The sequence below is a fragment of the Tamandua tetradactyla genome, chromosome 1, assembly GCF_023851605.1.
Source record: "Tamandua tetradactyla isolate mTamTet1 chromosome 1, mTamTet1.pri, whole genome shotgun sequence".
In the NCBI taxonomy this organism is placed as follows: domain Eukaryota; kingdom Metazoa; phylum Chordata; class Mammalia; order Pilosa; family Myrmecophagidae; genus Tamandua; species Tamandua tetradactyla.
Genome location: NC_135327.1, coordinates 223,353,762 through 223,380,344, shown reverse-complemented (window position 1 = coordinate 223,380,344; position 26,583 = coordinate 223,353,762). Strand labels below are relative to the sequence as shown.

Genomic DNA, 26,583 nt, shown 5'->3' with positions numbered 1-26,583 from the left:
ATTTTTTTTTAAACTGGCTTACATTTCTTTCACCTGGTTTGAGTATAGAGAAATTTAAGTTCCAACATATTTTTTTGACTTTTTATATATTAGAGGTGTTGTAGATTTATAGAGAAATAGTGCATAAATTAGAGAGAATAGAGTTTCCATATACCACCCTATTATTAACACCTTGCTTTAGTGTGATGGATTTGTTACAATTCATTAAAGAACATTGTTATAATTGCACTATTAACTACAATTGTACTATTAACTATAGTCCATCATTTATAATAGGGTTCGCTGTTTGTGTTGTACAGTCCTATATTGTTGTTTTTTAATTGGAGGTAACTTTTAAAATAAAGTATTTGTATATAGTAACTTTATTCAAATATCTATACAATAGCCAAGAATTTTAAATGCTTGATAACATTTTGAACTGTTTTCTAATAAGCTTATGTTAGCAATGCTCTAAAATTTAAAACTGGTTTTGCTAAGTACAGGACTCTTAATGACAGACGCTGAGTCTACAAAAGAATTTCTACAATGAAGCTAAATCCCTGTTTTGTTTTACTAAAGCTGCTGGAATACAATATACCAAAAATGGAACGGCTTTTAAAAAGAGGATTTATTGTGTTGCAAGTCTATAGTTCTAAGGCTGTGAAAGTGTCCAAACTAAGGCATCCAGAAAAAGATACCTTGACTCAAGAAAGGCTGATGGGTCAGCTGGGAAGGCGAACAGCTGGTGTCTGCTGGCGTCTTTGGTATCTGGTTTTAAACAGTTTCCCCAGAGGCCTTTACTTTCTGTATCTTCAAAACGTCTGGGTCTCATGTTGGCTCCTTCGGCTCTAATATGATTATTTTTAATTGTCTCTATTTCCCCCTCACACTTGAATGAATGAATGAATGTCTAGTCCCACATTTGGGAGTCAAAATTTTTATTCCTCAGAATTTGAAAGATACTCCCCCTATGTCTTTTTTTTTTTTTAAATAGTTTTCTTCCAGTACTGTTGATAAGAAGTCTGATGTGACTCTCCTAATTAATCTCCCCCCCCCCCCCCCCCCACTCTCTCCCCCTCCTTCTGGAAGCTCCTAGGATGTCCTTTATTTTTCCTCCAGGACGTGTCTAATCAGCTGCTCCCTTTCAGACAGCAAGTTCTTTGGGTAGCATCACAATGTTCAATAATTCATGTATTTTGTGATCATTTGCATAGAGGTACACGAGCATGATAACAAAGCTCTTGTTTCTATAGCGTTAGAACATGATGAATTATTCCAGATACATACTGCTTGGAAGTGAATATATTTATTCATGTTCAGTGATTTGACATGCCCTAGGGAGACCCACTATTTTGGCCATTTGGGTCTATTTTGCGTCTGGTAAGAGACTGGATTCTAGGTGGGAGTCTAGAGTGAGTTATCACATAACCAGCCTAGTCTTTTTTTTAGATTTTTAAGACCCACAAATAAACAATATGAAGTCAGGCTTTGGTATGGGAGGATCCAGATATCTGTTCTGAGCCTGGATGCTTCTCAAACTCCAGTAGCACAATCATGAGGTCAGGGGGTTGCTGCATTGAGAGTGTTTGTTGAGTGGATAGAAACAGGAGGAGAAAATAATACTATTTCACTGTTGATCAAGTAGCAGAAAAAAAAAAGTTGGAGTGTTTTGGAAATAAAAGAGATTGTACTGCATGTCCTATCTTCAGATTTAAAGACGATGATGCTTTGACTAATTTAGCAGAGGCTATGACTGCATTGAGGTGAGAAGAGTAAGTCTTGGCTCCTTCTTCATGGGAGGGGTTTAAAAAGGCAGCAGATCCTCGAGGTGCATCTGTTGTGTTAGTGCCTTAAAACGTGTCCTACTATGTAGAGCTGTGTTCCAGTAGCCATGTTTCTTGAAGATGATGGTATAATGATATAGCTTTCACAATGTGACTGTGAATGTGGAAATCTTGTGTCTGATACTCCTTTTTATCTACCTGTCAACAGACGAGTAAAACATATGGAATAAAAATAAATAATAGGGGAACAAATGTTAAAATAAATTTAGATTGAAATGCTAGTGATCAATGAAAGGGAGGGGTCAGGGGTATGGCATGTATACACTTTTTTTCTGTTTGCGTTTTATTTCTTTTTCTGAATAGATGCCAATGTTCCAAGAAATGATTATGATGATGAATATGCAACTGTGTGATGATATTGTGAATTACTGATTATGTATGTAGAACAGAATGATCAAAATAGGAATGTTTGTGTTTTTTTGTATTTAAAAAATTAAATTAAAAGAACATGGAAAAAAAGATACAAAACAAAACGAAATGAGAAAAGAAAACATGTCCTACTTTTTCATGTACAAGCAAAAATAAAAGCTTGTGATAACCTGGATGACTCAGGGTAGGAGGTGGGTAAGTTAATATTTTGAAATCCCTGAATTCTTTTTTGGTTTCTGCATTTCAAGGGAGTGGTTCTGAACTATTTGAGTCTAGTTGTATTTGAAACAAAGGTCGAAACCCACGTCATTTCCTGCCCACCTCATCCGCGGCTCCCAGCGCAGCCTTGCAGACATGGACAAGCGCCCTGTGGACGTGTTCTATAATCTTATTTACTTGTAGGAATAACATTAGTTAACAGGATTTCCTTTTTAATCCTGATGTATTTTGTATTTAAATTTGTGTAAATTACCATATTCTTATTGGCAGTTTTGGCGGACATCACATTTTTGAGTACTAATATCTAAGTTATTTTAATGAGAATCTGTGAACAAAGCAATTGCATGTATCTGCCAGGTTTAGATGATTTGCCTGTACCATTTTTCCCAGCAATTAGTTATGAAGAGTCCATGGAGTCATTTTTCAGTCTAGTTTTTCCGCACTGTATCTAGGAGAAATTCTCCAAAATGTGCGCGATAGGGATGATACCTTCCCCAGTGTCCAATGTTTTTGTAAACTTGTCTTTTTTGCTACATTTCTTTGGCCCATACAGCAATCCCTGGAATGGATGGACCTTCTGTTCACGACACCATTTTTAATGAAAATCTTTACCCAAGATGCACTTAGCCAGGCTCTTGGAAGGCAAATAGGGTGCAGTTCCTACACCTTTGATGATTGCTTGGTCCGTTTTCCATGGTTTTCAATTACTTAGCATTACTAGTTTAATAGCGATTTTGATTCATGTTTGTAGATGCAGCATTTTCATGAAATGTCCAGAGTCCAAGAGTTATGGAAAAATATGTCTTTAACAATATTTTAAAGGAGAGAGAAAGAGGAGATTTTGTATGTTGGCTTTTCAGAAGTCTAAAGTCACTGTTTTAGTGACCTTATTAAAATAACCACAAGATGGCACCAGTTTTCCATTGCAAAGGTTATAGCAAATTGTTCTGAGGAATCTTTTGTCTCATGTTTGCGTGGTGCAAGGTGTAGTTACCACCTCGCCTTGTGTTGATCATTCACGAACTGCAAACCTAGGGGCATCTGCACCACATCTGAAGCCTGTAGATGGAGAAACAGGTTTAGGGATTCCATTTGTTGTTATAATTTGTGGCTCCGCGTTGCAGAGACGGCTCAGCTGGTTTCCCAGACATTTAAGGTGAAATGTCAGAGTGAGAGTCTTCACAAGTCCCCCACGTAATGGAGCAAATGCAAACCCAGGGCCTCTCACACTGTCTATCTTTGTGGTATTTCTTAAGCACAACACCAGAAGATTTATCTTTCTTCAGAACACAAGTACTAAATGTGTACAATTGCTCACAGCCAGTCACTGCAAAGTACTAAAGTGTGTAGAAAAATATGTGTGCTCTAGGTTTGGGTCTTAGCTAGCTGCTTATTCTTAGATTACCAGTGTTGATGTGGCTTTAGAGTGCCAGTCAAAAAAGATTGTAATTAATTAGTCTCGTGCCACTTTTACTGTCTCATTCTATAAAAGGAATGTAACTTTCTAAAAACATCTAGGATATAAAATCAGGCCAAATGTTCTATGAACTCATCTGCTGTTTTTGAGTTGGTTTGACAGGTCTAGACTCTGCCGTGGTAGGGTCTGGAAGTGACACAGCTTCTGGGTAAGCCAGTCTCTTATGGTTCTTCCTTTTGCCCTTAGAAGACCCTGCTGGCCTTTAATCTAAGTATCATGTCTATTTTTTTTTCAGAATGGAATCCCCCACGATGCCTTCTGTGTGAGAAGGGGAGGAGAATCGGGGACTTTAAGAATATAGTTTGTGACTCAAAAGGTGCCTGGTCTACTTCTTACCCACCTTCAGTCTAGGTAAAATTAAGCAGGGAAGCATTGTTTAGTGCTCTGTGGCCCTCCCTTTCTTTACCTCCTTCACTGTGTGTTTGTTTCTGTTCCCTAACCCTAACCCTAACCCTAACCCTAACCCTAACCCTAACTCTAAGCCTTCTCGAGCAGCCCCTCTGCTCTGCACATTTCCTTTTCACCTTCTCTCTTTTTTAAGCCCTGTTCCCTTGGGTCAACGCAAATGAGTTTAATTTGGAATGAATAAAGTGAAGTTGTCCACTTAATTTTTTCGTTAACTATAAGATCCTTTTAATTGCAAGCCTATCTCTTTTCCCCCTTGAACCTGAGCTCCTCCGAGGCAGAGCCTGTGTCTTGCTCACCTAATATCTGGCTCTCAGAGGACGCTCCAGGGAAAAGGAAAAAACCCTTCAGCTGAACTGTGTAGGCATCTGCTTAGTCTCTCTCCTTAGGTGGTCTTGCTTGCTTTTCCATAGCTCCAGAAATGATATCATTAAAATATGGCAGACAAGATTTGAATGGCTCTGTTCTGAGACACAAGGCATTTTTTTTGTTTTTGGCATCTTCTCATCTGACCTATCTTCAGCTTTTCCCCTTCATTTTTTCCTTGGTGGAAATTGAAAACAGTACAGCTGTTCCCTCTAACTTTTGTATTAATCTGCCATGGAGTATTGTAAAGTCATTCTGTTTTCTTTTTCTGGGTTAAAATAAAAATATTTAATAAATTATGCCAGGCGTAGAGAAGAGGCTCTAAAACTGAAATGTAAATAATTAAGAAAAGAGACTGAGGGAAAGTGATGGCAGCAGAAACTGACCAGTATCGTGTCGGAGGGTGATATATGGCTAAAATGCATATAAATATTCAGATGGGGTGGTAGATACTTTTATTAACAGCCTCCAATGAAGCACAGCTCCCAGTGTTAATATTTTGTAGCCCCCTCCCACACTGAACTTGGGCTTGGTGTGTGACTTACTTTGCCATTGTAATCAGGTGGCAAGAGCTGAAGAGTGCTTTGGGGTCCAAGGCTGGATGTAGGCTATGGAAGCTAGGGTTTTAACATACACATGAGCAGTTCCAAGCATATCCCACATGTGTTAGGGGGCAAATCCAGCCTACTTATGCAAATATAGACTGTGCTCCTTAGTAAAGAAAGGGGGGGAAAATTGCTCTGCTCCCTCAATATTATACTGAAAATAAAAATGCCAGTTCCCCTTGGCAAGATACAGAAACAGAGGAGACTGAGTGAAACTAGGTTTGTATTACCTATATAGACCCGGAATGAAGAATCTCGACTACACCAGCTGTGAAGGACAAAAACCAAGGATGCCTTGAAAATACCCAGTCAAGGCCCTGTGGGAGGAGATTCCTAGGCAAGATAAGGTGACAAATAGAATAAAATTTGTTTCCTGTAGGAGAAACAAATCCTGTACCATGAAAGAAGGTACAGAAGTAAAGACAACATAAAAACCTGAAAATAACTTTTAAAAAAGCACAAAGTTCTCTAAAATAGAAATGGCATCCATGTAACAAGAATAGGGTATTTTGAAATAAGAATAGTCTGCTATGAAAGAAAAATAATCTGAAATCTTGGAAATGAAAAGTAGACAAACTAAAACTTTATAAAGAGGCAGAAAAGTGCAGTTGTTAAAAGTTTGAGATCTGGAGACAGATGTTACGGGTTTGAATCTGGCTCTACGATTTACTAGCTCTACACTTTGGGGCAAGTTACTTTTCCTCTCTGTGCTTTTTAAATTCTTACCTGTAAATTAAGGATCTTAACGGTACCTGTCTTCTAAGTTGAGAATAATGTTAGTGCTTTTAAAGTGCTTAGGACTTAGTAAGCACTAAATTAATGTTAGTTGTTTTTATTGATTATTATTTTTATTGTCTCCTGGAGATCTCTGAAGAGAGAATTAATGAATTAGAAGAATGAACACAGGAAAATTTCCAAAATGGTCCAGAGAGAGAAAGAAGTAGAAAATGTAAAAGAAGGTTTAAGAAATGTCAAAGATAGTAAATATTCCAGATAAAAATAACAGGGACAATAAGAAAGAAAAAATATTTTCAGAAATGAAGCTGGCAGTTTTCCAGAAGTAAAAATATAAAATTCCTTACATTGAATAACCCATTAGATATTCAATATTAATATGTTATTTATTATTATTTTAAATTTTACCATAAACTTATAGGGGTTTTGTTCACTACTGTCTTTTAAGTCACACATTTTCTTTTCTTATTTGTTTTTATTTTTCTAGGGGAATAGCCATATTTTTTCTTGGGGTTTAGTTCTTATTTTTCGATGGAAATAGCCGTATTTTTTCTTGGAATTTAGTTCTGTTGATTAAGTTTGTTTGCATGGCCATAAATGTAAGTTGTTTGACAATTTAATCAGTGTGTAGTGTTCTCATTTGCTAACTGCCAGAATGCAATATACCAGAAATAGAATGGCTTTTAAAAGGGGGAATTTGTTAAGTTGCAAGTTTACAGTTCTAAGGCCATGAGAATGTTCCAATTAAAGCAAGTCTATAAAAATGTCCAAATTAAGGCACCAACAAGAGCATACCTTCACTCAAGAAAAGCCAATGAAGTTCCGGGTTTCTCTTGCAACTGGAAAGGCACATGGTGAACATAGAGACACCTGCTAGCTTCCTCTCCAGGCTTCTGGTTTCATGAAGCTCCCCCTGGGGCGTTTTTCCCTCTTCATCTCCAAAGGTCTCTGGCTACATGGGCTCTTGTGGTTCTTGTGGCTCTTGTGGCTTCAAAGCTTTCCAAAATGTTTCCTCTTTTAAAGGACTCCAGTAAACTAATCAAGACCCACCTGGAGTGGGTGAGTCACATCTCCCTCTAATCAAAGGTTCAGACCCACAATTGGGTGCGTCACATCTCCACGGAGATAATTTAATCAAGCGCCAACCTACAGTGCTGAATAGGGATTGAAAGAAATGGCTGCCTCCACAAGATGGATCAAGATTAAAACATGGCTTTTCTAGGACACATAAGCCTTTCAAACCAGCACAGGTAGTAAATATGGAACCTTTGAATTTCTAAAAATGTCTTTATTATCTTCATACTTGAATGATATTTTGGTTTGGTATAAATTCTTTGATTAAAATTTATGTTCACTTGCTACTTTGAAAATTTGCTGTATTAGCTTCTTGTATCCAGTCTTGCTATAAAAAAATCTGATTTCAATCATATTCTTGGTCTTTTGCAGATATTTTTTATTCCTCCTCTGAAGGCTTTTCAGTTACTCTTCTTATCCTATTAATATTTCATGAGAACATCTCTATGATTATTTTTCATCATGCTCAATTCTTGGTAGTGCCTTTCAATCTGAAGATTTGTGTCTTTTGATATTCTTGCACATGCTTTTCTTTTTTTTTTTTTTGCATGGGCAGGCACTGGGAATCGAACTTAGGTCTCTGGCATGGCAGGCGAGAATTCTGCCTGTTGAGCCACCATCGCACTGCCTGGACATGCTTTTCTATAATCATTTTTATTTTATTTCTTTTTCTGGCCTCATTCTTCTTTTCTATCCTTGAAACTCCCATTACATGGATGCAGAAGCTTCTAGGACTCTCCCTCAAGCCTTAATATTTATCCATTCATTCCTTTGTACTGCATTTAGGGTTTGGTAGTCAGTTGGCTCTTCCATCTTATTAATGTCCTTCAGTATCCATTCTATCATTCAGCTCATGTGTTAGATTTTATTTCTAGTAATTGTATTCTTCCTTTTTAAGATCTCAAATTACTCAGATGTTACCTATTCTTTTTTCCTGGTTATGATGCCTTGCTTATCTTTCCAAAGATGATAATTTCCCTTATATTATAAAAAGCCTTTTTCTGTTTATTAACCATTTTTTTCTTGGGGTTTAGTTATGTTGATTGCTTGTTTACATCTCTTTTGTGGTTTTGGTTTTCCTTACTTATTTGGCAGTTCTTGGTTTGAGTCTTGTCTTTGTCCAAGGTCTGTCCCCAAGGAGCTGGAGGAAGATGGAAATGTGTCATTGGCCGGATAGGAGAGCTCTTTGTTCTGCTTGGTCGATTCCATTACCAGACAGCCCTCCCTCTCCAGCTCAAACCCTCCACTCACTTCTCCAGCCTGGAGATATCGCTCAGCTGTCTGCTATTTGACAGGATGGGGGAGAGGGACCATGGGGCAGGAAGGAGCGGATCGAGCCACCTGGCTGCGCTGTGGGTCACTGCTGTGCCCAGGACCCCTCTTCCACCTTGCACCCATTGGCTCTGAGCGTGGGACCCCGCAGAATGCCCAACTTTCATGGCATTCCTTTCCCGTGCCTTTTTTGCTGGCACTTAGCCAATTGTATCAGCTTTTGATCTGCTAGAAGGCCCTCAAAATGTTTTTGCTCACCCATAGTGTACTTACTTTCCAGCACTGACACGGATTAAAATTTTTTTTCTTTCCTCTCTAAGGACTTGGAGTAAGAGGGGAGGTTATCATTAAACATTTAGATAGATTAAAAATAATTTACTTATAACATTGGAAGCAATACCTTTGTTTAAGTAATAATAATTATAATAATTTGGGAGTCGAAATAAATGCCTTAATGGAAAAATGTTATAATACTTTATCTCCTCTTTGTCAACTATACCTAACAGAAGTTCACACTTAATGCCATTAAATTTGCTGAGAGCTGCAGAGGAAAGAACATCTGGTGTCTTGTTATTATGGACGGTATAATAAAAGGCAGCTTTAAAGAAATGACTCAAAATTCATGAGATCAGAGGCTGAGAGAAAAGCTAAGGAAGAATGAGGGTGTATTCATGTATGTATTGACACACATTTATTAGGAGGCCTAATTAGGAGAAATACAGTTTCTGGAGAGGTGATTAAGAATGCAATATTGCTATCAGAGAAATGGAATGCAAAATTTCAAAGCATTTATTAATAAAGGGAATTCAGCTTGGGGAATGTGAGAATGGCAAGTATGTTAATAGACTCTCTGTTCAAAGAGGATACACACTTACTGTGCTTACATTCTTAGAAGATGAGTGAGTGCATTTTCTTAGGTCAGGAGAGCCCTAATTCAAATGTCTGTTTCTACAATAAGGATAAAAGTAATTCTTTAGCTGCTTCATCATGAGCCTTAATAGGTTCTTGGCCAGAGATTTAATTGGCTCTAAGTTCCTAGCTGTTGATGATCTGCATGTTTTTCCTATCAGCCTTTTTTGTTTGTGGATTCCACTAGAATTTTAACCTCTGAAATGTAGTTCTCCTTAGGGGGTGAGGAAGGCTTTCTCTTTCATCTGTTTCTATATGTGTTTTACGTTTGAATTAAGACTGATATTTCCACTGTACATGGTCTCTATGATATTTAGTTGATTTGCTAGTTGCTTGGTTTTGCTCTATGATGAAGCTTAAAATCTGTGAGCTTGGTATTATTGGGCTAACAGTATAGTAAAAAAATAAAATCTCTGGTTCTATGTAAAAGTCATTTTTTTTTTTTTTTTTAAAGGAAAGACAGAGAGAAGGAAGGAAGGAAGGAAGAAAGGGAAACATTTTTAAACATTTTCTTGTTTTATTGTATTCTGTTTCTCCGTTTTTGTTACATGGGCTGGGGCCGGGAATCGAACCGAGGTCCTCCGGCATAGCAGGCAAGCACTTTGCCCGCTGAGCCACCGCGGCCCACCCCGTAAAAGTCATTTTTGAGCCCCTAAAAATATTTCTGGACATCTTGAAAAGTGACTAAAACAAGGTCACCAATTATTTCTTCAGGGATATATCATAAGCATGTCCAAAATGCTTCTTCACTGATGTGTATTTGGAACCAAATTTATACTCCAGTTGGAAAAAATTTTCCTTGTATAGATTGCCATGGAGTTCCTTTCTGTCTTCCTTCCCTATTAAAATTACAGCACGCTTACAGAATGTAAACCCAACAATTCCTGGATACCAAATAAATATGATTTAGCATACTAGGGTGTATTGATATGCCTAAATTCAGATACTTCAGTTGTGCCCTGATAGTACACAGGAATATAAATTTGGTTTTGTTCACCTTTATCCTGAAAGGTGACACTTCTATATTTGTGAATTCTAAGAACAAGATTAAATTCCTGACTATATCCCCAAAATCAGTAAGGGCACATTTTAAGGTTCAAAAACAGTTTCCCTGAGTTAGACTAATGGTGGTGCATACTCTAAGCACATTTGCTGCATAAAAGAGAAGAGAAATTATGATTGGTAAGATATTAGATTATCATATTTCTTTGCTGCAATGTATTTTTTTTACTAATAAATGGAAAAATATGGATAACCTTTCATTTTCTTCACACTGATCACATTCTGAATCCATAATTCTTTACTCTTCCCTCTTATATTTCCTGCTCATTCTGCAATACAGTATTGAAGATTCAAGTCATTTGCTATTTTTCAGCAATAAAATACATACTAAGTGCCTTTAATTGAAGGCTTCAAGTTATTGTACCATATTATCAATTAATACAGTTGAAGTGTTTAGAATCCTATAATAGCAATACTTTTAACCTCAAATGTGAAACTCTAATGTGGAAGCTAAAAAATTAGAAGTTCTAAAATGTTAACTCAGTGCTATGGCTTTTGTAAGAGGTATTTCAAAGAGAAAGGAGTGTTCTTTTCCCTTTGGGAATCAGTGAAGGAAAGATTTCTCCTCGCAGAGATTCTGGCATATGTATTACTGATGATATAAGTAACCTTGTATCATCATTTCTTTTAACATTGCATTATGAGTAGCTTATAAAGTTTATTGCAAGCATTTTCAATTTTCCCCTTCATTTACATTTGAATAAATCACAATACCAATGTAATACTTTACCATGCAAAGCATAACAAACAGGCCAGGTTCTCTTTTATGGATTAACAGTCTCTCTATAGAATACAGGTATGTGGGAAGTCACAGTTTTATACTTTTAAAGGCTCGGAGGCAGTGGTTCTTCAGGTTTGGGGATGTGAAGATGGGTAGAAATCACGTGACCTTTCCTCAGTCACATGTACATGTGGCATAGTTGTGCCTTCTTCCCGGGGTTCATGGACCCCCTGGGGCGCACTCTAGATTTAGGGATTGGTAGGGGGCGAACACAGCTCATTCTTGGATGCCTGTTCTGCCAGTGCTGTAAATGGGGGAGCTGTGTGAGTTAAGGCCCTTTTTTCCTTAAATTTTTTTTTGCATGTTTTCAAATTCCATGTTTTTAGTCAGCTCCATGAAGGACATCCTAAACACTGAAACACAACAGAATATTTCTTTCTTCCAATATTAAAAAAATGATATTCACAAACATTTTTAAGAAGTTCTTCTATATAATCAGGGTGGTAGTCTCATAACGTGGAGTAAAAAACACCTCTTAGCAACCATGTTCTTGATGGAGATTTCTTGAAGGTACGTTTGGAAATTGCTTCCTAACTACATTATATGTGTGTATGTCTCATCTCAGTTGTCGGAATTGTCTCTGTAATTCCCTCCAGAGTAGCGGTCATAACCACCCTGGCCTCTGCCACCATAGTCTCTGGACCTTCCATATCCATCTCCATATCCTCCAGGCCGACTGTCATACCGACTGCTCCCATATCCCTGGTCCCTGCCACCGCTAGAGTAGCTGCGGCCACGCCCATGGCCCCCAAAGTCACCCCCTCGGGTTCCCTGGGCTGACTTGCCCGCATGGTCCACACGGATCTGGCGACCATCCGGGGACTCTCCGCTCATGGCTGGCGTGGCATCTGAGGCACGCTCCGGATTGGTGAAAGTGATGAAGCCAAAACCCCGGGACCATTGAGTCTCCCGGTCCTTGACGACAACCGCTTCAGAGATCAGGCCCAAAGCTGCTGAAGTGTTCCTCCAACGCTTGCTCACTGGTGTTGAAGTTGAGCCCTCCCATGAAGAGTTTCCCTTCTTCAGACGACATGGCAGGAAATTCGAGTCCTGGAAACTGGAAAACAAGACGAGACCAACAGCCAACGCTGAGGAGCAGAGAGAATGGGGCTTAAAATTTTTATTGTGTGGGATTTGCATGTACAAGAATAACGGTGAAGTCCAAGTGCTTGGTTTTCTTCCTCAAGCAAATAGGAAGCAACAGGTCAGCTTAGACAATGGGAATTTATTAGCTACTTGTTTTGAGACTAAAGGAATGACCAAATCAAGGTGTCATTGAGGTGGATGCTTTCCCCCTGCAGTTTGTGGCGCTCAGGGCTGGCTGCCAGCTGTCCTAGGCCCTGGGCTTTTCTGTCATGTGGCCAGGCGCATGCGGCCTCTCCTGGCCTCTCCCTTCTCTTCTGGGTTTCACTGAATTTCACCTACTGGCTGCTCCCGATGGCTTACTCTCTCTCTGTCTGAATTTCAAATGGACTCTAGTAATAAGATGAAGACCCACCCTGAATGAGGCTGGCCTCACCTTAGTGGGAGTAACGTCATCAAAAGGGCCTACTGGCAATGGGTCCACAGCCAGAGGAATGGGTTAAATTTAAGGACATGTCTTTCTGGGGTATGTACAGCTTCACCCATCACAAGGACTCTGTCAACTTTAACAGAACACTAAAAAGATCCCAGCCAGAAAGGCTGTTGAGTTACATCCCTGTTAGTGTGGCCTACGACAGGAAGACGGGAAGCTATATTAATTCATCTGCATCAGTAAAACCAGCCCCTGTAAAGTGGGGCCCGTTGGGAGGTGGCCTTGTGTCCTGGTCAGGGACGCAGTTCTGAGTCGGGTTCTCACATTCTAGCTCTGTAACGTCCTCAGTGTCTAATGTGAGCTAGTTAGATGGAGATGGAATACCGGCTTCTCAGGAGATGGTAACAGTGCTGCCACGTTGTAAGCACTTAATAATGGTAGTATTGTTTTCTAAACATCAAAATAATTATTTCAATTTTTATAATATTTGCAGCAATTATTTTGGTCATGGGAAGGCTTTCTGATCTCTACTTTTGGTGAAATGGACTTATCTAGAAAGAGCTTTGAAGGCTTTTCTTGTGTCTCCTGGATTGAGCTCTCTTTCTACAGCTCAATTCTGGGAAAGGGGGGTGGGGGTGACCACAGTTGGGCCCCAACATTGGGCTGTGCTGTGGTGACTTCCTAGAATAAGAGCATTCTGCACTGCTTCCCAAGCCTGCAGAGGAAACTATGATGCTTTCTGCATTTCCATTCTGCAATCTGTAGTCAGAATTTGAGGATATTAGATATATTTCTTGGTTTTGACTCTTTAGAAAACTTGAGTCTTCCCAACCAACAAAAGACTTTGCTACAGTACTGCTAAAGCTAATATAAACAAGAGACTCCAGATCTCCAAATTTAATTTTAGAAATTAGATATTTAGAAATGTTTGATTAGCTAGGGTAGTTGTTTCATTTTTTCCCAAAGACAGTATATTTTACACAAATAAATTAAAATAATTGCAATTTAAAAAATTTTCCAGAGTGAATCTCTGTAAATGACAACATTCAGGCACTAATTTTGATAAAATGTAATTTAAGCATATGATAGCATTTGTAAAAACACATAAGTAAACAATTGAAATTAATTCGTTATACATTTATATTTTTGTCATATATTTGCATAGGTGTTCCCTTAATCTTGGGGGGTCGATGGCTTTTTTGGTGACATACCATTTACCAGATGGAAAACATTACGTACTATTTTCCATACTTGTCAAAAATGTTTTGTAATCATTACCCTAATTATATATACATATTGTACTAAGTTGCAGTTAGAGAAGATATTCATAATAAAGTGAACCTTTGGTGTGAAGTGAAAAATAAGCTAGAGTTTAAAACGAAAATAAATATGAGTTGGATATTGAGCTGGGTAGCAGTTTTAAATTAAAAACCATACAGAAATAAAACCACAGAGATTTTATTTTATTTTCTTGGATCTTTACACACCAATTATATAGATATTTTAGATCTGAAAAGCATAGGCTATGTCTTATACTTCCCAGGTCTTTTCTGAGAATTGGTAATAATTAGTCATCAACACAAACTTCTTCACTAACCGATAAAGAATATTCTGAAGTGTTCAGTCTGATTATAACTTTGGAGATAAGACAGTTTAAGACCTCCATTTTTAAAATGTCTTTTATTGTAAAATATAACACATATACAAAAAAGCAATAAATTTCTAAGTACATTTTAAGGAGTAGTTATAGAATATATTTCAAAGTTTGGTATGGGATATAGTTCCATAATTTCAGATTTTTCCTTTTAGTTGCTCCAAGACACTGGAGACTAACAGAAATATCAATATAATGATTCAGCAGTCATACTCTTTTGTTAAATCCTGCCTTCTCTGTTATAACTCCACCTTCTCCTTTGATCCTTTTCCCAATCTTTAGGGGTATTTGGGCTATGCCAGTTTTCACTTTTTCATGTTGAAAAGGGGTGTCGACAATATAGGATGGGGGATGGAACTAGTTGATGTTCTGGAGAGCTGGCCCCTCTGGGTGTCAAGACTTATCTGACCTAGGAACCCATTTGCAGGTTGTAGATTTCTGAAAAGTAAACTTAGTGTGTGAGTCTTAGTTTGTAGAATCTCAGCTAGAGCCTTAGGTGTTCTTTAGGGTTACAAGAATAGTGTTGGTTGGATGTGCCAAATGGTGGTAATTAGAAATATCTAGCTGAAACTTGCATAAGAGTAGCCTCCAGAATAGCCTCTCATCTCTATTTGAATGCTCTTAGCCACTGATACCTTATTTTGTTACATTTCTTTTCCCCAATTTGGTCAGGAAGGTATTGTCAATCTCACAGTTCCAAGGCCAGGGTCATTCCTGGGAGTCATGTCTCATGTTGCCAGGGAGACTTTCACCTCTGGATGTCATGTCCCACATAGCGGGGAGGGCAGTGATTTTACTTGCGGAGTTGGGCTTAGAGAGAGAGGAGAGAGGCCACAGCTGAGTAACAAAAGAGGTTTCCTGAAAGTAACTCTTAAGCATAATTATAGGTAGGCTTACCTTCTCCACTAGAGAAATAAATTTCATAAGAACGAGCCTCAAGATCAAGGGCTTGGCCTTTTGACTAGGGAGTTCCTAATGTTTGAGACAGTGTCAGGGATTTCCCTGGTGGTAAAGCTTAATATTTCCTTATGTTTTTCTCCAGTCCTTCAAGAGACTTTGCCAATATTTTATAATTATCTTCCCAATATACTCTGGGATGTATCTGGGTATTGCATGAAGCTATACAGAATTACAAGCCCCCATTCCTATTCTGGACTCCATGTGTTTTGGGTTGTTTAAATGAGCTATCCAGGCAAGTTGAGTTACATTGTGTACTACAGAAAATTTAACTTGGACAAAATAAATCTCTCTTCCTGTGGTCTCATACAGTAGGTGAAACTCCAAAATACAGACAATATCCTCCTTTGTCCAATATTCTAATTTACCTTAGATGGGCTTCATTCTTATCTCTAGTTGAAGCCTGATCTCTTTTTCACTTTCTTTAACAGCTGATGTATGTGGCCCTGCTGACTCTCAGGCTATAGAATTCCAATTCTGAGTCTTAGGTGTCACACAGCTCCCCAAAGTTCCAGGGAAATACCAAGTTATACACTTACAGCACAGTATCTCTTAATCTAATAATAAGACATACAGCATGACAGCTATATGAACTTACATTCTAGGCCCCGATTTTTCTAATAAGTATTCTCTAAAAGTGATCATACAATATTTGTTCTTTTGTTTCTGTCTTATTTTGTACCATATAATGTCCCCAAGGTTCATTCACCTTGTTGCATGCCCACAACTTTGTTCCTTTCTATAGCTGTGCAATATTTGATCATATGTGTACACCACAGTCAATGTACCTTTGGCCACCTCCATCCATTGGATATCATGGATAGTGCCCAAAATAAACAATCCATGTCTTAATAGTGTGCTCACTTAGTTGTACAATCATCAACACTTTCAATTTTAGACAATATTCATTTGCTTCAAAGAGAAAATGCTTTCAGTTGCTCCAAAGAGAAAAAAAAGAAAAAAACACCCTCACCAAATACAAAATCAAAATCTCCCCTAATCTCTTGTCCCTCTCCACCAATTTTTTACCCCTTGTATTGCTGTGATACTGTTGCTGTCTTTCTGTTAACTATGGGCCATAGCATGCAGTAGTAATTTTTCCCCTGAATCCCTCTATTATTGACTGTTTATACAAGATGCTGTTCTAGTTTACTAGCTGCTGGAATGCAATATACCAAAAATGGAATGGCCTTTAAAAGGGGGAATTTATTAAGTTGCAAGTTTATAGTTCTAAAACCATGAAAATGTTCCAATTTAAGCAAATCTACAAAAATGTCCAAATTAAGGAACCAAAAAGAGGTTACCTTCACTCACGAAAGGTCGATGAAGTTCAAAGTTTCTTGCTCAACTGGAAAGGCACATGGTGAACATGGAGACATCTATAGCTTTCTCTCCAGGCCTCTTGTTTCATGAAGCTCCCCCAGGTGCATTTTTCCCTCTTTATCTCTAAATGTCTGGCTGCATGGGCTCTTGTGGTTCTCACGGCTCACTTCCTCTCTCCAAAATGTTTCCTCTTTTAAAGGATTCCAGTAAACTAATCAAGACCCACCTGGAATGGGTGGAGTTACATCTATCTCCCTCTAATCCAAGGTTAATACCCACATTTAGGTGAGTCACAGCTCCTTGAAAATAATCTAATTGAGTTTACAACCTATAGTACTGAATAGGGATTAAAAGAAACATTGCTCTCACAAGATTGGATCAGGATTAAATCATGACTTTTCTAGGGTACGTAATCCTTTCAAACCAGCACAGATGCATACCTTTGAGTTAATTCATGCAAGAACTTACTTATATTTGTAGTGTTGATCGATGGGATGCATGGCTCCGTACAACCCCTTTCAATAATATTCACCTTCAATGTGGCTGTTTACTTATAACTCCACTAATGAACTAGCATCACTTCTATCTGTTCTCTTACATTTAAGTTCAGCCTTATTAGGTAACATTTTACCCATCTCTAGCCTCTGTATATCTCTAGTATCTATCCTTTAATGTCTGACGTATTTCACATAGCATTATATCATCAAGGTTCATCCATTGTTGTCATATGCTTCGGGACCTAATTTCATCTTACTGCTGCACAATATTCCGTTGTAGGTATATACCGCATTTTGTTTATCCACTTGTCTGTTGACGGACACTTGGATTGTTTCCATCTTTTGGCAAGGGTGAATGAGACTGCTGTGAACATGGGTGTGGAAATTAAGACCTCCTTTTTGACAGTTACGTTCAATAGGAAATTATTTTTGTCATGTTTTCAGGACTTATAAACTTGTGAATTACCATTGATGGGGGTAATTCATTTGTCAGAGCTAAAGAATTTTTGAACTCAGGGGAAGCTAGGCAGTTATGTAGTCCACCTCCTTTATCACACACAAGACAGAGGAGGTTAAGGGGAACAGGGGGGTTTTAATGTCTTTATTCCTATTGATTGGGTTCTATTATACCTTCTTTACTTCGCTATTTTATTTCTTCTTTATTTTTATCTAAGGAAGTTCTGCACCTCTGGCAGCTTTACTTTTGTATGTTTTTATATCTTGACTAGTACAGTATGCTTCTTTGTTTGCTATGTGTACTTTCTTTTAGCTAGTCAGTGGCAGTACCTGTCCTGAGGCTCGAACCTACTTAACTCTCAGAGAAACAAGCCCTGTTCTGACACCACCACCTGCTGATTAATTAAACTCTCAGGTACAAGTGAAAGAAACCCTACTTGAAAAAGGAAGTCTTAAAACATAATTTATTAACCGTATACTGTGGACTCTTAGAAAGTCCACACCTGGAACATCTCAAACACCAGGAAAACACCTGAAACACCTGGAACACCTGGAGCATCTGGATCACCTGAAATACCTGGAACACCTGAATGCCATCAGGACTGTCCAGGGCTGGTCTGGATTTTCGTCTGCCTTGGCTTCCTCTCTTTTAATGTGAAACTTTTTGTTGTTATTGTTCAAAAGTCTGCTAGCAAACTTGAGTTTGAATATTAATAGTTTACCAGTTCCATTCCAAAATTCCAGGACAAGGACCAATTGGCTTAGCACTAATCATGTGCTTGATTGGAGACCAATCAATTGAGGCCAGGATAAGAATTGTTAGAGTAACAATATCTCGCTCAGGGAATCCTTGTGGACTAATCAGTTGTGTCCAGGAAGTGACTTCAATCAGAAGCAAGAATTTTTGGAGAAGAGCAGTTCTTAAGAAAGGGGTGCCAGATTCAAATTGCCATGAAGGCCACAGTTTGCTTTCCATGGGTTCCCGTATTGCCATACTAATCTCTCCTTGCCCCATCCACTTAGGAATACGTCAGACATTCGAAGGCAATCTAGAACTTGTCTTTCGATTATATCACCACATTCTTCTACTGCCCAGGATTTTTCAAATGACTTTTATGTGTAATCAGTGATACATGTGAAAAGTCACATATAACACAAGTGTAAGTTATGAAGCACAAAAATAGACCCATTTATCATGACCTAAGCCAAGCAAACAGCCTGTTACACACACTACTGAAGGCCCTGCATGTGTGATGACATTCTGAATACCCCTCCCCAGCATTTACTTAATAGAGGAAACACATAGTAATGGGTTTGCCCCATTTTGGCACAAAGACAAAAGAAGGTGGCAAAGAATGCCCTGGGCTCTGATTTGAATTCTGGCTTCTCCACCTACTGCAGGTGTGAAATTAGGCAAGTTCATTTCTCTGTGCCTCTCTCTGTCTATCTGTAAATGGTTAATTTCAATTAAGGCTGTCATAAATTACTACAAACTTGGTGGATGGAACAGCCAAAACATACCCTCTTGCTGTTCTGGAGGCTGGAAATTGGAAGTTAAGGTGTGAACAAGGCCACGTTCCTCCTGGGACTCTGGGCACGAGCCCTGCTTTGCCTCTTCTGGGCTCCTGCGGGTTGCCGGCCCTCCTTGGTGTACTGCGGCTGCTAGCGGGTACCCCCCTCTCTGTCTGTCTTCACCGGGACTTCTCCTCTGCGCGTCTCTTCACCTCTTCTCATCAGGACACCCTTCACATTGGATGGGGACCCACGCTACAGCATGACCTCATTTTATCATCCGAAGGGCCCCTAATGTCCAAATAAATCCGTATCTTAAGGAATTAGGGGTAAAGACTCCAGCATATCTTTTGGGGGCCACAGTTCAGCTCACACCACCATCTCATGTGAAGATTGTATGAAAAACTGTAACTTTCTTTGCAGTAGTGAAAATCTAGAATCTGGGAACAATAGAATATAAATATTCATTAATGAGAGACAAACAAATTGGTAGGCTCAACGATTGATTACTAGGCAGCCATTTAATGTCTATAACGCTCCCAAACAGAGGGCAGGCTTCCTCCTACAACATGTAGCCATTTTCCCTGGCACCTTTGTTTTGCACAGCTGAGGCCAGAGCTGATTTTTGAATCTGTTATGCACCCCAGAAAAGCTGATGTTCTTGCACTCCACCCCTGTGGGTGCAGACCCAGTGGGACCTTCTGCTTTGGTTGTTTCCATGGAGATGTGACCCAGCCCATTTAAGGTGGGTCTTAATCTAACCCTTACTGGAGTCCTTTATGAGAAGATCAAAGGCAGAGATATTTTGGGGTGAACTCAAGAAGCTAAGAGAGAAACGCACAGAGACATTTTGGAGAGACGGACCAGCAGATGTCACCATGTGCCTTCCCCTGAAACCGAGGTACCCCAGGTGCCAGCAGCCTTTCCTCACAGAAGGTATCTTCATCTTGATGCTTTAATTTGGAAATTTTCATGACCTTAGAATTGTAACTTTGTAACCTAATAAATCCCCTTTACAAAAGCCAACCCATTTCTGGTATATTGTGTTCTGGCTGCTTTAGCAAACCAAAACAGGCTGAGACTGAAAGGGCCCATGCTTACCTTCATAACCGTTTGAAAGTGTTTCTTATTGCGTGGAAAGATTGCTAGTGAGTTTTAGCTTTCTCTTGTGGAAAAAAGATGGACAAAGGTGGAGAGCTGTGGATCTAGAAAAAAGAAGATGCAGAGCAGAAGCTTTGACAGTCTGCATGGCAGAGTCAAGGTGTGAAATGATGAGAAGGGGAGAGGGTTGGTTGGAGAACTATAGCTCATACGCCAAATCCAGCCTACCACCTGGCTTTGTATAACCCTGGAGCCAAGAATCATTTTCACATTAAAATTGTTGAAAAAAAAAAGCAAGAGAAGAAGGGTATTTTTTGATACCTGAAAATTAATATGAAATTCAAGTGTTGGTGTCCATAAATGAAAGTTTTATTGGAACACAGCCATAGCATCATTTGCATGTTGGTTATGGGTGATGGTGTCCATGGCAGAGTTAAGTAGTCATGACAGAAGACCAAAAATATTTGTGCAAAGCCAGAAATACTTACCTTCTGGCCTTTTCCGATCCCTGCCATAATTCATGGATTTTCGGGTGAGTTATAATAAAACCTAATATTCGCTTAGCACTCACTGTTGCCCAGCATGGCTCTAAACCCTTTGTGTGTATTTACTATAATCCTGAAAACAACCCTATAAGATGAGTATTAATCTCCCTTGAGATTGGGAGAGTTAAGTAATTTGCTTAAGATTCTACCATTAGTGAGTAGAAAAGATGGGTTATTGCCTAATTCCAGAGCAATAATGTATAACATCCAGTTTTACTTTCTTGTTTGTTATGTGATGTAATTCCTGCTGGTTATTTCTCAAAATTTCAGTATTGCTTTATAAACTGTGGCCCCCTGACCTCAGTCATACTGGGAGAATTAAAGGATTGGCCTGTGCCTGCACCTAGAGCAAAGGGTCAGCGACAGAGGATGGAGCCTGGGATAATGCTACCAGCTGGATCCCGAGCTTTCCATTTCATGGCATCATGGAAAAGAGGAACGCATAGCATGTGCCTGTGGCTGCATGCATGGAATATATCTAGGATACACCCTGAAGTGTCAGTGGAGACTTCTTTATTTAATTCTGTGTATTTTGAATTATTTAAAAGAAGTTGTAGTCTTTGTATTGCTATTAAAAAAGAATAGCAACAACAAGAAAAAACTACACGATATTGGGGAAAGAATTCTCTTGACTGATTTTCCTTTTTGTGAGTTAAATTAGCTTAATTGCCCTTTGAGTATCGTAGGTACTGAGAAAAGATAAGTTGTTTAATAATCCTTTTCCCCTGGTAGGGCCTAGATGGAAGGAAGATTATTCAGGTACCAAAAAAATGCCCTACTCCTCTAATTGGGATCTGCCCGACTTTGGAAAAGGACTCAGCTTTTCTTCCTTTAAAGGTGACACAGGGCCACTGGGATTTCTCTTGAAAAAATATTTCTACCCTTTGGGGGATGAAGCTCTGTGGAAACAGCTGATCGTTTAATTCACTTTCTACTCTTGGAAAAGGAAGAGGAACCTTTTTTCCTTGCTCAAGAGAAAAGGAAGACCAATGCTTGGCTTTACGCAAGGGTGACTGCTGCTTCCCTTTGAGGTAGCGAGAGATATGCTGTTGTTCTAGGAATCTTGTGTTCTCAGGGTTACATCCATTTCTCTGGTTTTTTCCCACAAGACCGAGAGAAAGAACAGCCCCAGATATTTGTCTACTCAAGGATGGAAAGGGGTGGCAAAGCCCTCCCACACTCATCAGTCACTTACAGGTGGGGCTCCATAGCTCAGAGCCCTCAGCTTTTGTGGGGGATGGGAGCTGGTCTTCCTGGCCTCCTCTTAGTATTTTGGGAGACTGTCTCAGGCTGAATAAAATAGCAGGGAGCATTGCTTCCATTTTTGTTGCAACATTAAGAATGATGTACCCAAATTGACATTTGGGTTCCAATTATCTGGCATCGTTGAATTTATTAGACCCACATACATGGGTGGGTCTAATTTAGTTGAGAACCATGGGGTTAGAGAGTGAGGAAGGGTGCTACTTTAGGTGGGTGGCCGGAAACTGTCTCTTCAAATAGATTGTCTTTGAGCAGAGACCTGTGTGGAGAAAGAGGGTGAGCCATAAGTATTTCCAAAGTGCATCCCAAGCACCTGCACCACCCAGGGTGAAGGGGTGCTCGGGGTGGCCGTGGGACAGGAAGGAGGCAAGTTTGGCTGGAGTAGAGTGAGTGGGGTGGGGTAGGGTGGGGGTGGGGTGGGGGTGAGGATGGGGGAGGGCTGGAGGGTAAGAGTGGAAAGGAGGAGAAGGTCATGCCAGTGAGAGTTCCATGACCATGAGAGGAACTTGAGTTTATCCTGAAGGTGATAGGAAGCCCAAAGAAGATTTTTGAGCAAATCTTGGGTGTAATAACGATCTATATTTTCAAAGGATCATCCTGGTGGCTGTGCAGAGAATAGACTAAATATCAGTATCAAGAGTGGAATGAGAGAACCAGTTCAGAACCTACTGGAACCTACTGGAAGAGGACCAGTTCAGAACCTACTGCTGTAGATCAGGCTAGAAATAATGGTGGTTTAGACAACCATTCACTGGTCAAGGTGATGGAGATCATTTTGAAGGTGGAACCAAAAGGATTTGCTGTTAAATTGGATGTGGGATGTGAGAAAAATAATAGTGTCAAGAATGATTTCCAAGATTCTGGCCTGAGCAAAAAGTTTTGGGTGAATGGTGATACCACTTACTTTGCTAGACACTGCCAGAGGAACAGGTCTGTGTTGGCAGGGGGTTTGAAGAGCTTTGTTTTGGGACAGGCTTTGTTTGAAATGATGTTGGAATAATGAATGCTAGTCTTTAAAAAAAAATTAACACCCTCAGATGACACACACCTGGCAACCCTATGTATCTTAATTTTTAAAGTTTTTCTATTCCCTAAGGATTTGAAGACAGTAACTTCCTGTTGTAGAGAATGATTAGGAAATATTTTGGTATTTATAAATATTTCCTGGTAAAATATGTCTAAAACAAATGAGCAGATTTCCAGTTTTAAGAAATTAATGATATTTCATCAACTAGACTCAAAGCCAAAGGTTCCTGGTTTTATTATTTCTCTGAAGCGCCTACTTTACAGCCGAATTAAAACATTAGTCAAATATTGGATTTAGGAGACTTATGTAGTAATAAACTCACAACCATGGCTGGACCAAATCTCTTTAGTTTCATGTCATTATGTGTGACTAAAATTAAAATACGTATGATATTATGAGATTTCATAATACCCATTGCAGTGTCTTAAAGTTGAAAGTCAGGATTTCTATAAACTAAAAAAAAAAAAGTTTTTGTTCAACACTAGGGGTGATACTGGAATATAATGTGTTATAAGTGCTCAGGGATATTGTTAATATTTAGTGGAATCTTATCGAATGTCTGATTTTCCTCCTATTATTTGGCCAATGGAACAATAAAACAACTTCCGTGATGTCAGGGCCACATTGTAATTTGAATGTTTGTGAGCAGAGTGCCCCTGGACTCAGAATGTCTTACAGGCGTCAGCTAGAGTGTGATATTACAACATCTTTCAAGTGGGAGTGAAATTTTTCTAGCTGTGGAAGCAGAAAACTACTTACTTACTTTTTTTTTTTTTTTGCATGGGCAGGCTTTGGGACTCGAACCCGGGTCTCTGGCATGGTAGGCAAGAATTCTGCCACTTGAGCCACCATTGCCCACCCACATTTTTCTTTGAGAAAAAAGAAAATGTGAAGGAAAAAGTAAAATCTCCAAGAAGTTGGACGTCTTCTTGGAAATTTCTGTATCCAATGCTTTTATTTACTTTCAGCAGGTGTACAAGTCTCTCCCTTGAAAATGTACTTTGCAAAAGTGATGTAAAAGCAATAAAACTGTCTCTTGGGGACGAAAACTGCATTTTGTGATTTTGTTTATTGCTCATTTATTTGAAACTCAAACTGTAGTCAGGTGCCATACCTGGGCATTTGTGAAATTAACAGCATGTTCACATTGTTGTTGCTTGGGTGATTTTAAGGGTCTCTTCATAAGTATGACAGGTGTAAGAGGTCAGTTAGGTCCACAATCTTTCCTCTGAAGTTACAGAAGCTAGACAACTTTCTACTGATTTCTCTTTGTAGGTCTATGTCATCTGTCCCTAAAGGAGAGCTTTGGGTATGTATCGAGAAGCTTTTAAAAATACACAAAGCCTGCTCCACTGAGGCTTCCTGAGGATGCTTTCCTCCTGGCTCACTAAAGTAGCTCAGTGGGGATGGGAATGAAAAGGAATGTCCAGGGCAAAAATTCCAGGGCAGCTGTGCTAATTTGAAAGGATTATGTATGTACTCTAGAAAAGCCATGCTTAATTCTGATCCATCTTGTAGAGGCAGCTGTTTTTTTTTAATCCCTGTTCAATTCTGTGGGTTGGAAGCTTGATTAGATTATTTCCATGGAGATATGATGCCCAACTGTTGGTGTTAACTTTTGATTAGAGGGAGATATGACTCCATCCATTCCTGGTGAGTCTTGGACCCTTTCCTGGAATCCTTTGAAAGAGAAAGCATATTGGAGAGAAGCGATCTATCAGAGTGACCAGAACCCTGAGAGCTCACACAGCCAATGACCTTTGGAGGTGCAGAAGAAAAACACCCCCGAGGGAGCTTCTTGAAACAAGAAGCCTGGAGAGGAAGCTTGTTCCTCTCCAGCAACATGTCACCATGTTCGCCATGTGCCTTTCCAGTTAAGAGAGAAACCCCGAACATCATCAGCCTTCCTGAACCCAGATAGCTTTCCCTGGATGCCTTAGATTGGACATTTCTATAGTCTTGCTTTAGTTGGGACATTTTCACAGCTTTAGAACTGTGGACTTGCAACTTAATAAATTCCCCCTTTTAAAAGCTGTTCTGTTTCTGGTATGTCACATTCCAGCAGCTAGCAGCTAAAACAGCAGCCCTGTTCTTCTGCCTCAGTGGGAGGTGGTGACTCCTCTTTCACTGCTTTCTTTTTCACCACCAGGAGAAAAGTTTAAAAACATGATATCCGACTAAAGCTGACCAAGTTCCCTGAAATCCTGCTGGCACAGATAAAAATTGGACTTTAGTGCAGTGACGTGCGTGTCACACACACACCCCCCTCTGATAACAGCTAGCACGTGTTCATTATTTACTTTGAGCTCTACAGCTATATCATTTAATCCTAAAAACAGCCCTGTGCCGTAGGTATAACCATTAGCCCATTTCACAGATGAGCAAGTGGGCCTTAGAGGTGAAGTTATTTGCCCCAAACGACCAGCGTCCAAGGGGCACAGCTGGAAACACTATCCCGCTTCTCCAGCCCCAGCTATAAAACCACGTCGCGCTCCCGGACTTAGGGGTGCATGACTCACCCCAGACAAGGGGACTGACAGCCCCTCCTCAGCGCCTTTGTGAGGAGACCCACCACATCGTGGCACCCTTGGGTAAAGAGTCGTTAATGCTCGCCCTTAATAGACAGTGTCCCGGACGCTTAAAGGGGGTGAGTGATATTTAATCCTAGAAAGGCTCAGCCAACTCACACTGTTTACTCACCCGGCAAAATCGGGGCTGTGGGAAAAAAGGAAAGAGCAGTCATTGTCTAATAAAATTCTCCTTGTCCTGAGAGTTAATTTGAAAACAGAAATACAAAAGCCTAGAGTTGAAAGGGATCCCTAAAGCAGAGAACAGATCCACCTAGTTTCTTTCTTTATTTTAAGTACATTCTTGAACATGCGTCTTTGTTTTAAAGCTTTACGTGCTGCAGTTTCACAATAGCGAAACGTGGCCGGGTTTCAGGCCGTAAGCTTCTCCAGTAGGAAAGTCTTGCCTTGAAAGCATTTCTCGCTAAACGGCCTCAGCAAGCTCTGGCAACAGTTCAGAGCCACGGACAACCTTGCTCTTTCTTAAACGGTTCCACTCAAAAGTTGTTTCTGCTTCTTCCTTGCCAGATGGCTGGGCCTCTCCAAGCCCCCTGAATTCATCTCCAATCAAATTTGCCTTGTCGCCGCTCCCGGGTGATCTCAGTTCTTACTCCGGAGCGGGGGACAGACCCGCAGGCTGGGAATACACGTGGGCAGGTTTCCCTTTGATCTGCCAGCCCCTGTGCAGCCCAGGTGGGTGGTGATTCAAGTTGAAACTCACTTGGGCTGGCCCGGTCCAAGCTTTTGGTTTTGATCTGTAGGGAAAGTTCTTTGTAATGTGTGCCAGGGAAGTGCAGTTTTTTAAAACATAACAATATGTGGGGACGTGTTATATAAGAGTAATATTAGTTTATGGCCTCTTGGCTGGGATGTTTCACATGCTGTAGTACAAGGAGGAAAATGTAAAGTGGAGACACATTACAACCAAACTTTTGGTATGAAACATTCCCTTATTAAGGAGATTGGAGTTGAAGCACTTCTTTTAAAGGACTCTGAGGCTGTCTCGCACTTCTCAGGAAGTCTGCCCACTTGCGGCTGTGCTGCTGGTGGTTTTTTTGTTTCCCAAGC

At 39.8% G+C, this 26,583-nt stretch overlaps 1 protein-coding gene and 1 pseudogene across 1 annotated transcript in view; one reads left to right on the top strand and one right to left on the bottom strand.

Moving 5' to 3' along the window:
* ANKRD26 (ankyrin repeat domain containing 26) overlaps positions 1-26,583 on the top strand; it is a 1,272,391-nt gene that overhangs the window by 280,554 nt on the left and 965,254 nt on the right. The gene's annotated exons all lie outside the window — the stretch shown is intronic.
* LOC143688251 (RNA-binding protein 3 pseudogene) lies at positions 11,597-12,227 on the bottom strand (annotated as a pseudogene).